The following is a 16,172-nucleotide window of genomic DNA, read 5'->3' on the forward strand; positions in this document are numbered from 1 at the left end:
CCGCCTATAAGTACCTTTGCCACTCTAGCTTCTGAGACGTAAATGTATGCTGATGGGAAGGAGCATGAGCGCGTGTGCTCTTTGGGCACCCTATTCTTGCTCAGAGTCACAGAGTCTCCAGATGGCTCCATGAGCTTAACAAGTTTATAAAGTTTTTCTTCTTGCTAATTTTACATTCACTCAGGGATTTCCCTCCATTTCCAGTATTTTTCAAGGAACAGGTGAGCCTTGCTCTAATGAACCCCTTCCTGACACGAAGCTCAGCGCCCAGCCCTTTCAGTTTTTGATACATACAAATAAATCCAAAATTGTTGTGGGCTGTATGCAATTATTGTTGAAAACATATACTTTGTAAACAGAGCTGTGATTTTAGTGGCACAGCACTGAGAGCAATGGAGTGGATTATCCTTCAAATTACATAACCTCTCAATTTTAAAGAATAGTAACTTTTCCAAAAGAATAATAACTATAACTATACCTGAATCAAAACTGAAACAATCTAGGTACCCTGGTATCAACAATCTGACAGCTCTGACGTTTTTGAAATCCAGCTCAATCTTATGTATACAGTCCAAGTGTATTGTGAATTCTTCTCTGTTAAACATCTGCTTTTTTTTTTGCACATATAGATGTTCTGCTTAGTGAAAAATTCTGATCTCTTTCTGGTTGTAGAAACCTGACTTAAGAGTTTCAGATAAATACCTGCAGCTAATGTGTCATCTAATGGCTTTTGGTTTTTTAAAAAAGCTTATAGCTCAGGATATGGAGAGAGCGGTCATAGCAGTTTTAACTGAAAATATGTCAATGCATCCAAAAAAATCAAATTTTGGTTTTTTGGCAGGACTACATGTTTGAGATAAAGTTGAACTTCTCCATGTCCATTCATTATCAGCAACCATTTGTCCAGATCAGGTTTGCAAAGGTCTTTTGTCTATCCCAGAAGCCTAGAGCATGAGACAAAGTACACTCTAGCTGGTATCATCACAGGACTATCACACACACACACAACCATCTATCAGTATTCATTGAGCTGATGCTTTTCTCCAAAGTGAGTTACAATGTTAAGGTTACAGTTATTACCATTTACCTGTTTATACAGCTGGGTAACTTTATTAAAGCAATTTTTTAAGGGTAAATACCTTGCTCAAGGGTACTACAGCCAGAAGTATGGAATGAACCTATAACCTTTGCATCCAAAGGCAGTCACACTAACCAATACACTGCCAGGTGTTATGTGCATGTCTGCATACTAGCGACAATTTAACATCCCAGATTCACTCGAAAGAGGTCCTCGGACTGTTGGAGGAAACCAGAGCACCTTGAAGAAATCCACTTGAACATGGAGAGTACACGTAAACACCACCCTGTAAAGGAAAGGAAGAGAAATAAACCTACAAGTATCAGTAGCTGCCCATCATTTCTATGAAGTCTAGTGTGCTGCAATGGGCCTGTGTAGGGAGTATCTAACTAAAAATCAGTTCATTAAGACAATACAAAGTCGGTGTCAGTGTAGTGTCATATTCTAGGCTTCTAGCAGCTGATCTGGAGGGTATTGTAGAACAATCAACATCAGGCAGCTGATCTGGTGAGCGTTTGTGTGCAGTTGTAAGCACAGGCTTCTCAGGTAGATCAGGTGGTCCCAAAAGGTGCCATAACACCTAGAGAAGAAATATCACATATTGGTGTCAGGCCTTGTCCTTGACTCTCTCAAGGTGGGTTTAGCATTATTGAAGAAACCAGAGGGAATGTATTTAACAGCATTTGCCTAGAGCCTTATTTTTCCATTTACACCCCTTAAAAAGGAGGAAGCCCTTCAGCTGCCTCTAGATGCTTAGATACCTACTATACACTACAAAATTTTGTCTATCTTTGGTCACGGTGACATGACTGAAAAAAATCAAGCATTATATTCTGCCATCCACTGAAAACTGAAGATCTATAAACAGAAAAGATGTCATTTTAATTTCTATGCAGAAGACACTCAAATCTCTTCATCAATAAAGCTCAGAATGTTTCGGTAGCAGAGAGGGCAAATGGTTCATATGAAATAAATGACGAAGGAAAACAATATGTCTACACTCATAAAAATTTTTATGTCCTGTTGCTTGAGGAAAATAAGGTAGATAAATGTATATTGTTATTAGCTATCAGCTGAAAAAATGTAAACTTTACCCTCAGTGAATCAGCAAGACTTTGATCATTGTTTTCACCAGGATCTTCCTTGTAACTGAATTCTTTATCTATGATGTTTCCTACAGCTAAGAAGTATTGCAATTATGCTAACTCTTTTCTGTTCAAGATATTGAATGGGAATGAGAACATGCATTTGTCTGTGACAGACTGTACTATACTGCTGCCTTACAGGAAGCCCACACACCACTTCTGCCACATTATAACAAACTGAAGAGTTTGCATGAAGAATTATAACAAGAGCCAGACAATGTGATCATTACTATCATTTGCTGATGTATATGTAACTAGATGAAATGTTGATAGAAACATGGCATGGTGGCACAGTGCCTGGGTGGTGCAAAAGAATGTGGGTTTGATCCCCTCTCAGTCTGTGTAGAATTTGCACGTTCACCCTGAGTCTGTGTGGGTTTCCTCTGGGTGCTCTAGTTTCCTCCCACAGTCCAAAGACATGCTGTTCAGGTTCACTCATAGTGTGTGAGTGACAGAGAGAGTGTGTTCCACTGATGTATGGATGAGTGACCCGCTGTAAGTAGTGTATCTAGCAGTGTAAGTCACCTTGGTGAATATCGTGTATGGGCTGATAACATTACACGGAGTTCATTGGAAGGAGTTTTGGAGAAAAGTGTCTGCTAAATAGTTAAATGCAATGTAATAGAAGTAGGGCCTGACAAAATCTGTGGAGAAGTCTTTCAGCTAGTATCAGTGATGATCCTTTAGACAATAGATTTAAATTTAGGCTATCATCATTGTGGGGGGGTGCGGTGGCGTAGTGGGTTGGACCACAGTCCTTCTCTCCAGCGGGTCTGGGGTTCAAGTCCTGCTTGGGGTGCCTTGCAACAGACTGGCGTCCCGTCCTGGGTGTGTCCTCTCCCACTCTGGCCTTATGTCCTGTGTTGCCGGGTAGGCTCCGGTTCCCCGCGACCCTGTATGGGACAAGTGTGTGTGTGTGTGTGCGCGCGTGCGCTATCATCATTGTCCAATGCAGGGTTGTGGTAGTGCAAATCCTGTTTTAGAAGAATAAGCACATGGTGGGGTGTAGCTTGGGTTGGGTATCAACACATCAGAGGGCAATCAAACACACACATTACTGGTAATTTGAGATAAAAAATCAACCTAAAACACCTCTTAAAGTTGTTGGGAGAAACTAGAGGAAACAACTATGGGTTGAGCATAAATTACAGAATGAGCCCCTATTAGAATGCATGCCAACCCAGTTGCTTTGATGAACCAGTGCCAGCCACAGCACCACCTTGACACTTGAAATCTAGACTAAAGAATTAACTGTCTTAACTCTAGCAGGTTCAATTGAATGCTCCTCTGCCACTGTCCATGATGCTGTCAGATCGTCATTATACTTGTGGTTGGCACCTGTGAGCCTTAATCATACATTTCCAGACAGACTGACAATCTTTCTAACCACACAAGAGGTGATGAGGTGAACACCCGACCACTGTGGAATCTGCTTACATAATACTGACACTTTTCCTTAAAATAAACCACCTGTTGTTATTTTCTCCTATTTCATTCTTCCAGAATTACAGAGTTTAATTTCCTCTCTTCCATTGCCTTTTGACTTTTTATCTAACAGTTATTTTTAACAGTATATTGTCATTTGTATCTTACGTTAAGTGCTGTAAGATAGCCGAATGAGAAGGGAAAATCTATGGAGAGTGCTGCCTTTGACCTCCCTCCTTCTTATGAGGGTTTCTGTCACTAGCTTGCCCCACTTCTGAAGAAAATAAAACCTTGCATGCATATACTCCATGGTTTAGCCAACCAAAAGCCAAGCTAATCTGTCACTATCATTATACAATAGGTTCTAGAATTTAAACATCTATCAAGGCCAAGCTGCACAACACAAACGATACATTCCTGCTTACACATCTAGGCATTTCACCTGACCACTCCAAAGCTGAAAGTACGGTACTGAAGTTCAAAGAAAAAAAAAAATCAGTCAAACTTCTGCATGCTCAACTGCTGCCAAGCATACGCTGAGCTCTACAAATACCAAATCGCATTAGTCAGTGAAGCTTCCTGTAGAGCTGGCACTTGACACACCAGATGGAAGAATCACAGTGGCTTTCTTGTTTCATGTTCTTTAAGTGACATTTTCATAGCTCCCTGCCCTGCAAGTACTAGGTGGTGTAGTCCCCCAGCAACATACCCAGAAGCAAGGGTGTGAGTGCATTACTTTGTGTTGGGATGTTCACACGCCATGCTGCTTGTTACTCTGAAGCCCTGCAAAGCAGTGATCATTAGGGGCTCCACCGTGTGTCACATCTTGCTGTGGAAATGGGAGGAAGTGCCATTAAACCGCATGCCTCCAGTGCTGTCTTTTACTGCATCTGGTCTGTAAGAAACAGCTATGACAATCAGATTAGTTCAGATGTTGGTTTCTCTCAGCAGAATTCAACCAGTTCCAGTCTGTTACGAACTGATTATATAACCATGTGGGCAAGTGCCAGCCAGTGGTATGTGACTCTTGGTGACCACTATCATGGTTTTCGAGGCAAGGGAGAATATGGTTTGCCATTGTCTTCTTATGTGCAGGTATATAAGGTGCAGACCCAGGGAGAAACATGCAAACTCCACACACCTTGAGCTGGACTCAAATTTGTCCCCTTAAAGCAGTTCAGGAGCTGTGAGGCACCAGCTCTACCAACTGCTTTAAGCTGCTTTTAGCTGTACCAACATGTCCCTATTAAATGCCTAGAACTGATAACACAGATGTAACCTCAAAACTACTGGATTTTTCAGTTGAAACCTATTAAAATTTGACCCTAATGAGAAAATTGTTGAAATTCTGCTGTATAAAAATGAATTGAATTGAAATTTGTAGACAATTTGATGTGGCATAATTTAACTGTAAGCTCCAAGTTCAAAGTTTTGTTTGCCTTGAACCAGTCTTATGCATATACAGTTGTAGGTACCACACAGTATCATCATAAATCATTCTAGATGATGGCATTTGGTTGATAAATACATTTTTTTTGGAAGCAGAACAAACTATGTGGGTATATACTTATTGTAATGGGCCCTCCATGTATGTTTAGGTCAAAGGTTTCAGTTTTTCCAAACTACTCTGTCTTCATCACGTTAATGTATCTCCTTCAAGAGACTTTCTTCAACTCGCCATTTCAGAACCAGAAGGAAGAATGACTTTGAAGACTCTTCATCAGACCCCACAGGAGGAGAGGAAACACGTTCTCATTAATTAGTCTTTTAGGTAGATGTTGTCTTTAAGCCTCTCTGTACTGTCAGATACTCCCAGATGGACTCCATAATTACCACAGCGGGAGACACTTGTCCTGAAAACCCTTAAGAGGAAAAATAACAGGTACCAGAGGAGTGAAGTGAGCACTCCTCCTCCTACTCATTTTGAAATGGTGAATAGATTTAGGATTTTTGAGCAGCTGGTTTTAAATCATGGCTACTTGCTTTCCAATTTCTAGATTCAGGCACTCAAACATTCTCTTGATTGTATATACCAGAGTGATAAGTCCTTACATACTTAGATTCCTGGAATTGGTAAATTGTCATTGTTGAGTTTCATACCTTTGAAAGTAACAAATAATGTTTTTGATGATAAAATATTATTAACCTTAACAGAAGCATTTGTCTATGGTCACTTACAATATTAGAGCATCATTTTACAATGATTTACATAGCAGGGTTATATTAGTTGTATTAATTCAAGGTAAGGACCTTGATCAAAGAATTTGAACTAGGGACTTTCAGGACACAAGGCAACAGTCCTAATTATACTACCAGCTGCCCAAAGTAGCGTGCCACCTTACTAATTAATAAGATATAAACTTTCTGTCAGAGACACAAGTGCAAGAGACTGGAGGTAGGACCCAAGAGTGGGATTGTTTATTACTTGTCTGAAAGGAAAGGCAAGAATTGTGGTTGGGGACGGGTGTGTGTCACTGAATCGATGAGCAAACGTTGTACTCAGGGATGGTCCAAAGTGGTCGTTGAAAGACGAAGCCGTGGTCGATTTCAGGATCTCAGGACTTGGGGTAAGGAGATGGGGCTGGGGCAACGAGGCAGGAACACCGGGTGAAGGGCGAGAGATGCAGGTTGCAAATGCAGAGGGGACAGCTGAGAGATTCCACAACCTTGGAGAGTGGCGTGGCTTTTTATATTCAACATTGCTGATTCGTGCCAGGTGTGGTAGACTGTGGAGTAGGGGCGTGACACCTTGGCTTTGCATAATTCCTTACTTTTCATTTCCTACAGACTCACAGTGATTGAGAAGTGTCTTTTCAAAGATATAGATGGATGGTTGTCATACATTTACATATAGCAGCTGTAGAGGCTGAGGTTAACTTGACAAGCAGATACATATAAACCAAAAAGAAATAGTAGAGAATCTGAAGTGACTGCACTGCAAGAGAAACTGAAGGTCCTTAATTTCTTTTACAGAGCCTTAAATGGCAGATATTCATTATTTTCATTTGATAGCTTCTTAACAGAAGATGCTACTCTGCTTCATGGTATGACTTAAGTAATCAACCTTTTTTCCTCTCAATTTTAGATTTTAGAAAAAAGTGACTCTTTTGCATATTGTGATAGTACATATTTCTTTTGCTTATCTGAACAGTGAATTTTAGGTGAAGACACTCCACTGAAATTAGTGCACATAGCGTAGTCACTGCTACATGCATCACCTCAGCAGGAAAAACCACGATGGGCTCACAGTATGTGATACAAAAGAGAAACAAGCAGGCACACAGGTCATGATAAACCTCATGAAGTTCACATCTACTGCACTACACACTGACAACAAGGAAAAAGGGGTATGCTTTTCAAAAGAGTAAGGTTTCCACTGTGTGATGAATAAGAGCAATGGACAGTTCCCTGCCCAGTATGAGATGGTCTGATCTCTGAGAAATGATTCCTGAATCCCAACATCTATACACGCTTGACAGCCCAGCTGTATTTCTGTTGATAAAGAAACTGAGTGATAGCTTTGCTATTCAAACAAGCAGCACAACTTCAGAAAGATGGAAAAAAGTCTCATAGATGAAAAGAGAAGCATAAGAATTAAGAAAAAATGCTACATGGCACTGTCACTCAGAATTATTTTTACTGCAAGAAATGTAAGGAGGAACTACACATAAAAATTAATGAAAATGAAAAAATCAGACAGTTTAATTTTGAAAGTTACTGTATACACTAAGGAAACAAGGCAGAGAAAATTAGGTAATTAAATGTTGGAGTTGGTACCATATGTTATAATTTACTATGGAATAAACAAGGGAAACACACTCTGGAAGAGCAAGATAACATTATTCAATAACACATTCTCAGAGATGGTCAGTAATCAGCAACTGGTGGCCAGTGCTTCCTTGCACAGTGATGGATGGGTGTCCAAGAGAGGGTGGTAAAGAACAGGAGAGGAAAAAAAGGGAACAGCTCAACACTAACAGAAGTCAGTAGTCAAAACAAATGTTCTGTCATTACTTTCATGCTTTCTAAACCTACGACATCTACAAACAAATGGTATAAAATTTGCCCTTTTAGTGGTCTTTGCACTGAAATTAAGCCATCTCTGTAGTTGAGCTGTGGTCTATAAGATTGCGTTGTTCATGTTGCAGGGGTAAAGGAAGATGGAGTTTCCTTAGTTTTTCTAAATTTCTAAATCTCCTTCACCTACAGTTAGCTTTTGTCTCTCTTAGATTGAGCCTGAAATTATTGTACTGCAGACTACTTTTAGAACAGGACATTAACCTTGTAATTTTCTATTTTTCATCCATCTCACATTACTTCCATAGTTCCACAGGAGTAATAACAGTCTTATATTATGTGGATATTTTTCAGCCAGAAGAGAGACTTTGAGCAACTGCAGCACATAAAATTCCCTCATGGAAATAATCCAGACTTGTGTTCTCATGATAGTTTCCTATTTCAGAACTCTTGTTGACAGTAAATTATAACAGTTTAATTTCAAATTTCACAGACAGTGTGAAGTTTGATAAGTGGCTGTCTCTAAAAAGGAATGAATCATGCAGTGTGACTTTTAATACACTTAAAACTAATGATGTTAGAGATTTTTTTGTTTTTTTTTTTTTCTGAAGTGTAAGTGACAACTGTTCTGTAAGGAATATGTGTAGAATAAAAGTTAATGCCTGTTTCAACAATGTGCCTCAGGGTCCATTCTCTTTGGACACACCCTTTCTGACTCTCCATCTGGAGCAATGGTGATAGAAGGATATATTTACTCAGCAAAAAGTTGATTTTGTCTAAAATGGGCTATTTTAGTCATAGAAAATGATTTTTGCTGCAACTTTAAGTACTAGTGGTCTGGAAACAGGAGGGAAATGTTTCTGTTGTGCTATTGACCAAAGTACTTGATTTTAAAGCGCCTCTTTCTTTTTGAATCTTTTGAATTTAAGCCTAAAGGTTTAATTTCATTTTTGCATATTGAGTTTCACTTTTGCTAAATGCAAATTTTCTGAAGGTGTAGGGTACATCACCATCACAGTGACAGCTTTGCCATCTCAGAAACAAAACTTACCTTGAGTGCATCCTAAAGAAACATGCGCAAAATTTCAAAGGTGTCTAGTTGGACTGGCACAGGGAATTTATCTGGATCCAGTAGTCTGTATTCTGGACTTCCTAGGCTGCATGGGGTGTTGCAGAAAAGGGAATCAGTCTTGATCTCTGTTGTTTCTTCACGCCTTGGTCCAGGGCTAGTCCCCTCTACCTGTCAAGCAGGGGCTTAAATAGGGGAATCTTGGCAAAATATGCCTGACTAAAATCAGCAATGACATGATCAACAGTAAATACGTATATGTGTTAGGGCTGTAACCAGCTTGGTAAAGAGGTGTAACCGTTGGCGCGTGCGTGATGTTCCAGTGGTAATGCATTATGTTGCATAGTGGGATGTTCATATGTTCTGCACATGTGTGTCTGCTATCTTCCCATGTCACAGATTGTTATTCATTACTGGCTTGTCTATGGCTGCAAGATTATTTCAGTAAACAGCTCATTCAGCAAAAAAATGAATTTTTTTTTAGTTTTTTTGGTCACAGATAACTTTTGCTTTGCTATTACTCCCATGCTTGGCACAAACTTTGACACAGTAGAGCTCATGAATATTGGAGACAGCAGGTTGTACAGTGCTTAGAGCCACCGCCTTGCAACTGAAGGACCCATAATATAATCTCCTGTCTAACAAGAGTGCCCTTAGTCAAGGGTCTTAACCAAAATCATTTGACTAGGAATACTCATCTGTATAAATGGGTGAATTCCTGTAAGCAGGTTACTACACAAATCTAACATAATCCATTGCTTTGTAGGTAATTTAAATTAATAACTAAGTAATTTAATGAATATTAATACTTGAACCTGAGACTTTCAGGTCAAAAATCCACTTCCATAACTGTTGTTACTTACTGCCTTTGTTGCCTTGTAGAACTTGGAAGAAAACAACAGTTTAAATAAGAACATGATGGGAAATAATTTACTTACATTTAAGAATGTTTTTTACTAATTCACTTCATAATTCTTAGTTTATATCTGAAGGTTGTTGTGCAAGCATGAAAATGTGTTTGTATTTCTGTGAGTGTATTTAGTGTTGATAGTAATGCTCAGCATGTATTTGTGGCTCCTTGTCTTATTAATGTACCACTTCTCTTCTGAAGGGCAGTGATGTGATGTGAATATTCATAAGACCTGGATCTAGCTTGAAAAAACTTAACACTTTAATCTTTAATGGGCCTCTGACAAGCATTCTGATTTCCATGGATGGGCACAGCAGCATGTAGAGGTCCTGTAGCCGATTTGCAATTTGAAGCTGACAGGTTTTTATCTCTCTCGACGTCACACGGAGTCGGGTGGGTCACTGAGACTTGTAAAATGGATGGCACGTGGAAATGAGTCACCGAGGACCAATCACTAGGAGAAGCACACCAGGGAAACACGTACCCCATTGCTCTGCATCAGATGACCCAGTAACAATAATGAAGGCACAACGACCCTCATGATTTATGTCCCAAACTTCTTTTCACAGAGGCTGACAGATGAATTGGGAAGTAATTTGGGTAATAACTTTATTCATGCATGTTTCTTGCTAAGCTTCTCAAAAGTGGGGTAGGGAAGTGGAGATTAAGTTGAGTGTGACGTACAGAGAAACCAGCTCTGCAGTCCATGCCACATCACCTGCTGCTGGATGGGGTGTCCTCAAAGAGAGGAATCCAGGCTGGTAATTATAACATCCCTCCCTAGTGGTTCCTGGACTGAGTCTACAATGACTCTCTTTTCTGACGTGCCTTGGAGGAGATGAGGAGGCTGAGAGAAGAAATGTTTATTTGAGCGTCCATAGGGACAATGACAGTACTGCAATGATATTTCATCACACAGATGATACGCTGTGTAACAATGAAATGAGTTACTCGTTTCTAGTTAGTCACTTCCACACGTTTAAGAAAAAAAAAGTTGTTAATTCCCATTTCTCAGCCATTGGTTGGTAGCATAGATAAACTTCCTATTTTTAAGAATGTACTAATGCATACGTGGGGTGCGGTGGCGCAGTGGGTTGGCCCGGGTCCTGCTCTTCAGTGGGTCTCCGGTTTGAGTCCCGCTTGGGGTGCCTTGCGACGGACTGGCGTCCCGTCCTGGGTGTGTCCCCTCCCCCTCCGGTCTTACACCCTGTGTTGCGGGGTAGGCTCCGGTTCCCCGTGACCCCGTATGGGGCAAGCGGTTCTGAAAATGTGTGTGTACTAATGCACAGATCATCATCATTTCATGCTTCCATATGAGCTGCTTGACTGTAAATAATACACAGAATTGTCTTTGATTTAATGGTTTTTTCCAGTTAAAATGTTTAAATTTACATTTATTCATTTTGCAGACACTTTTGTCCAAAGCGACGTACATCTCAGCAAAAATTACAATTTAATGCATTACATTGAGAGAAGGTGACATAGCTGCAGACATGAAAGTCTCAAGCAAACCTAGTTTGTTCCCTACCACTTGCTGCACCGAGGTTCATCGTTTGAGTAGGTGCATAAAAAACAGGACAGACAAATCCCGATATCCTCCCACCAACTTTTTTTTTTTTTGTTAAATATTATAAGATAAACAAAAGTGCAAGTACAATGCCAGAGTAATGGCTTAATAAAGGTTGTATCTGGAGATGCTTATGGAGTTATGATACATGAACAGTTACACCGTAAGTGAGCTGGAGAGATCTTGGGCGAAGTGGATCTGGAAAAGGTGAGTTTTCAGACCCTTCTTGAAAGTAGACAGAGTTTCCGCAGTTCTGAGTGACAGGGGAAGGTCATTCCACCACAACGGACCCAGAACCGAGAACCTCCGAGCTTTACCTTTCATGCATGGGACCATCAAGCGAGCAGAAGTAGACGAGTGAAGGGGCCTGGCTGGGGTGTAGTGGTTGATTAAGTCTTGTAAATAGCTGGGAGCAGTTCTATTGATGCATTTGTACACAGTAACCAAGATTTTGAATTTGATTCGAGCAACTATAGGAAGCCAGTGCAGAGAAATGAGTAGAGGAGATACATGGGAGCACTTGACAAATCAAACACAACTCGTGCAGCAGCATTCTGTAAAAGCTGCAGAGGTTTGATGGCATTAGCAGGAAGGCCACACAAGAGAGAGTTGCAGTAGTCCAGACAGGAAGTCACCATGGCCTGGACAAGTAGTTGGGCAGAGTCAGCGGTGAGGTAGGGATGGATCCTACGAATATTATGCAGAATGCATCTGCAGGACTGGGTTGTGGCTTCAATATGTTGAGAGAATGACAGACTAGCATCAATCTTTACTCCCAGACTCTTAGTGAAGGAGCTAGGCGAAATGAGTGAATTGTCCAGTTTTATCGACAGATCGTGACAAGAGGACAGGCCAGCTGGGAGGTAAAGAATCTCTGTTTTGGAGAGGTTGAGTTGGAGGTGGTGATCATACATTCACGAAGAGATGTCCGACAGGCAGGCAGCAATGCGTACGGAGAAGTCTGACGCACCAGGTGGAAAGGAGAGGAAGAGCTGGGTATCATCAGCATAGCATTGGTATTTGAATCCATGGAAGGTTATGACTGGACTGAGGGAGGAGGTGTCGATGGAGAAAAGAAGAGGACCCAATATCAAGCCCTGTGGAACACCAGTTGAGAGAGGCAGAGGAGAAGAACGACAACTCCACCAGATCACATGATAGGATCTGTCAGAGAGGTAGGACTCAAACCATCTTAGTGCTGCACCTTTGATCCCAAGCTGGTTAAAAGAGGAGAGTAGAATTCGGTGATTTACAGTGTCAAATGCTGCAGACAGATTGAGGAGGATGAGGAGCGAGGACAGGGAGGCAGCTCTAGCAGCTTGGAGAGCATCAGATGCCGCCAGAAGGGCGGTCTCAGTGGAGTGATCAACTTTGATACCAGACTGATAACCATCAAGGAGATGGTTCCGGATGAGGAAATCAGACAGTTGATCACAGGCTGCCCGCTCAAGGGTTTTAGACAGGAAGGAGAGGAGAGAGATTGGTCTGTAATTTTCAACCAGATTGGGGTCCAGGGAGGGTTTTTTAACAGAGGTGAAATTAGAGCGGTTTTGAAGGCAGCTGGGAAAAGGCCAGAGGAGAACGAGGACTTGATGATAGAAGAGATGAAGGAGGAGAGTTGCGGGGAATGTTCTGAAGGAGCGATGATGGGATCGGATCAAGCGAGCAGGTGATGGCTCTGCGCAATATCAGGAGGTCAGCAACTTCAGATTCAGAGAGCAGCTTGAAGTTGGAGAGGATAGCTTTGCAGGAAGGTCCAGCGTAAACCGGGCAGGTTGATGGTGAGAATTTATCAGTGGTTGCTTTGACTTTGTCTCTGAAAAACAAAGCAAAGTCTTCAGCAGTGAGAGAAGAGGGAGGAGGTGGCAGGGGATGCAGAAGGGATGAAAAGGTGGCAAAGAGTCTGTGTGGTTTTTTTTGGATGCAGACTGTATTTTGTTGTGGAAGAAGGAAGTTTTAGCTGAAGAGACAGCAGACTGCAAAGCAGCTAAGAGTGACTGGTAAGCATCCAGGTCCAATGGAGTTTTGGATTTACGTCATCTTCGCTCTGCAGCCTGCAGTTTGGTCCTGTTAGCACGTAATGTATCAGACAGTCATGGGGTAGCAATGGGGTGTGCTGGTCTAGAAGACAGAGGACAGACAGAGTCAGTGGTGGAAGATAGGGCAGAGAGGAAAGTGTTAGCTGCATCATCTGTAGATAGATCTGAGAATTGTGGAGCAGAAGGGAGAGTGGCCAGAGTAGCAGAAGCAAAGCAGGAAAGTGAGAGAGATTTTAAGTTGGGGTGAAAAGTGACAAGGGGTGCAGGAAGAGATGAAGAGTTAGTGGTGAGGGAGGGTTGAAAGGAAATGAAAAAGTGGTCAGAGACATGCAGCAGAGTGACAGAGAGAACAGGACAGCCACAGATGCGGGAAAATACAAGGTCAAGACAGTTGCCCGCTTTGTGAGTAGCAGGGGATTGGGACAGGGAGGGATCAAAGGACTCTAGGAGCAACAGAGGGCCACTTGCATGAATGTCATCGACATGCAGGTTGAAGTCACCCAGGAGAATCAGTGGAGAGTTGTCCCCTGACAGAGAGCTCAACAAGATGTCAAGGTCATCCAGGAAGCAGCCAAGAGGGCCAGGAGAGCGATAAAGGACAACCACAACAAGAGTGATTGGGGCAGTGATAGAGACAGCATGCCATTCAAAGGAGGACAGATCATGCAAGTGAAGAGGATAGTAGAGTATTCCCACTGTGGAGAGATGAGCAGACCTGTGCTTCCACCTCGCCAGAGGAACGAGAGGTGTGAGAGAAGGAGTAGTTAGTAGAGAGTGCTGCAGATGTGGCTGAGTTGTCTGGGGTGATCCAGGTTTCAGTTAGGGCCAGGAGGTCCAGTGAGAGATGGGAGGCATAGGATGGTATGAAGTCAGCTTTTCTCACACCAGACTGGCAGTTCCAGAGTCCCACAGAGAAAGTAAAGCAAGATGGAAGGTTTGACAGGTGAGGATAAACCAGATTGCTGTAGCAGCAAGAGTGCCCAGGTCTCCGGCGGTGGCAAAATAGCACGACTCGCTTACCATAGAAGACTTTGTTGGGCTCATGCTCCCTTGAGGATAACTGTAACGGTGGCCTTCCTCGGTGGAATGACTCCCACAGGTAGACTCCCTTGTCTTTGCGCCCCGAGTCTTCGCACCAAGAGGCTGCCGCAACCGCTGCCACTACGGGTCACCAGCTGCTATTTAAACTGACTTCCTAATCGAAACCGAAACTACACCAACAATGGCGACCAAAGCAAACAACCAACCAGACGCGATTAATCGAACTCACAGAGTCACGCCCACTCCCTCTACGGGACACAGGCATGATCTGGAGAACAGTCGTCTTAACAAAACCACTAAATACTACTTAACAAACAAAATAATTACAGTGCCACACAACGCTACACAAACACACAACCGATTGTATCTATCAACCTGCAAGCTACACGACACGAATGTGCGACAAGAAAAAGCGATAGCAAAACAACTACACTTACCAGAAACACCACGAACAGCAGCGACACACCTCCACCGCAAAATATAATGCACAAATGTTTCAACTAAATATGTTACTGTGCACATATACATATATTCTGCAACAGATCACTTATTAAAGGTTTTTAGATGGACACTGTTTTAATGTACAACCTGGTAGTACAGTGAGTAAAACTTGAGACTCATAGCTCCTGGACTGTATATTCAGATGTGGGATTAAATCTTGCCCATGTTCTCATTGTGGTTGCATAGGTTTACTCCATTTATGTTAATTTGTTTTGTTATTATTTTTTTTTTTTCCCCAAAGCTTCCGAGAGTGTTTTACCCATCTAAATGTATGATTAATTTTACTAGAACTCAGACCTGGGTTGGAAGGAAGTCTGTTCACTACAGTTTCCATCTAATTCCCACAAACAAATATTCAAATACAGAAGGCTGATATGATGATGACAGCATATATAAACACACATATACACACAAAAATGAGCACACACTTTCTGATACAGAATGTGCTTTCTTCGAATGAGCACCCCCATGGGAAAAGTTAGTAAATGTTGGAAACACAAGTGTTTGTCTATTAAAATACAGGATTGCCTTTTCCCATGGTCTCAGACTTGCATGTTGAAAAAGAAGCATGATTCTCAATCACCTTGTTTATTGTCTAACAAAAGGAGCATATGGTACAATCTTCAGACAACTGTGTTGTGAATTAAAAGGTTGATGTGGCAAGCTGTGAAGAATTTTTTTTTCCTTTTTTTTACATTGCATTTTTTTTACAGGTGTTTTGTGTATATATTTAATTATTTCCTGTTGTACAACCACTACTATTTTAATATGGCACTCAGCTTTGAAGCCATCTGTTTAGCTAATTCTTGGAGCTACCTTAATTAAATGAGTCTGTTGTCTAATAGATTTGAACATAAAAACGATTAACATGAAACCCTGCTTTACCCATTTATCCTAATTCATTTTTCACTGCTCAAACAGAAAACACAACATCCAAGTACATAATTTGTGTATTGCACAAACGAAGAACAATTTATATTTGTTGTAAGATTATATTGCTTTTGCATTTACATGAAAATGGTTTTTTAGCAATTGCTAAAACAAATGAAACTGTGACTGAAAAATGTGATCAAATACAATGATATTTTTTATTTCACCAAAGTTTTTTGTTCAAGTAGTAATGCACAAACAGTACTCAAATTATGTTATTAACCATTTTGAGAACGAACCAGTTTTCAGCTTTTGTGTACATTTTAGGTAGTCCTAATCTCTGAGGCCGACAGTTTGGCAAAGTAATTATGTGGATAGTCAAGTCATCTCACCTTCTGTTTCAGGCATAAATTAGATAAGTAATTAATGCTTTCTGACAACTGCAGCACCCATGCCCTCAATAAACTATTTGTGTGGTTTGGTTTAAAAAGCATAGTTAACAGGAATTTA

This window comes from Scleropages formosus, chromosome 17 (genome assembly GCF_900964775.1).
Source record: "Scleropages formosus chromosome 17, fSclFor1.1, whole genome shotgun sequence".
In the NCBI taxonomy this organism is placed as follows: domain Eukaryota; kingdom Metazoa; phylum Chordata; class Actinopteri; order Osteoglossiformes; family Osteoglossidae; genus Scleropages; species Scleropages formosus.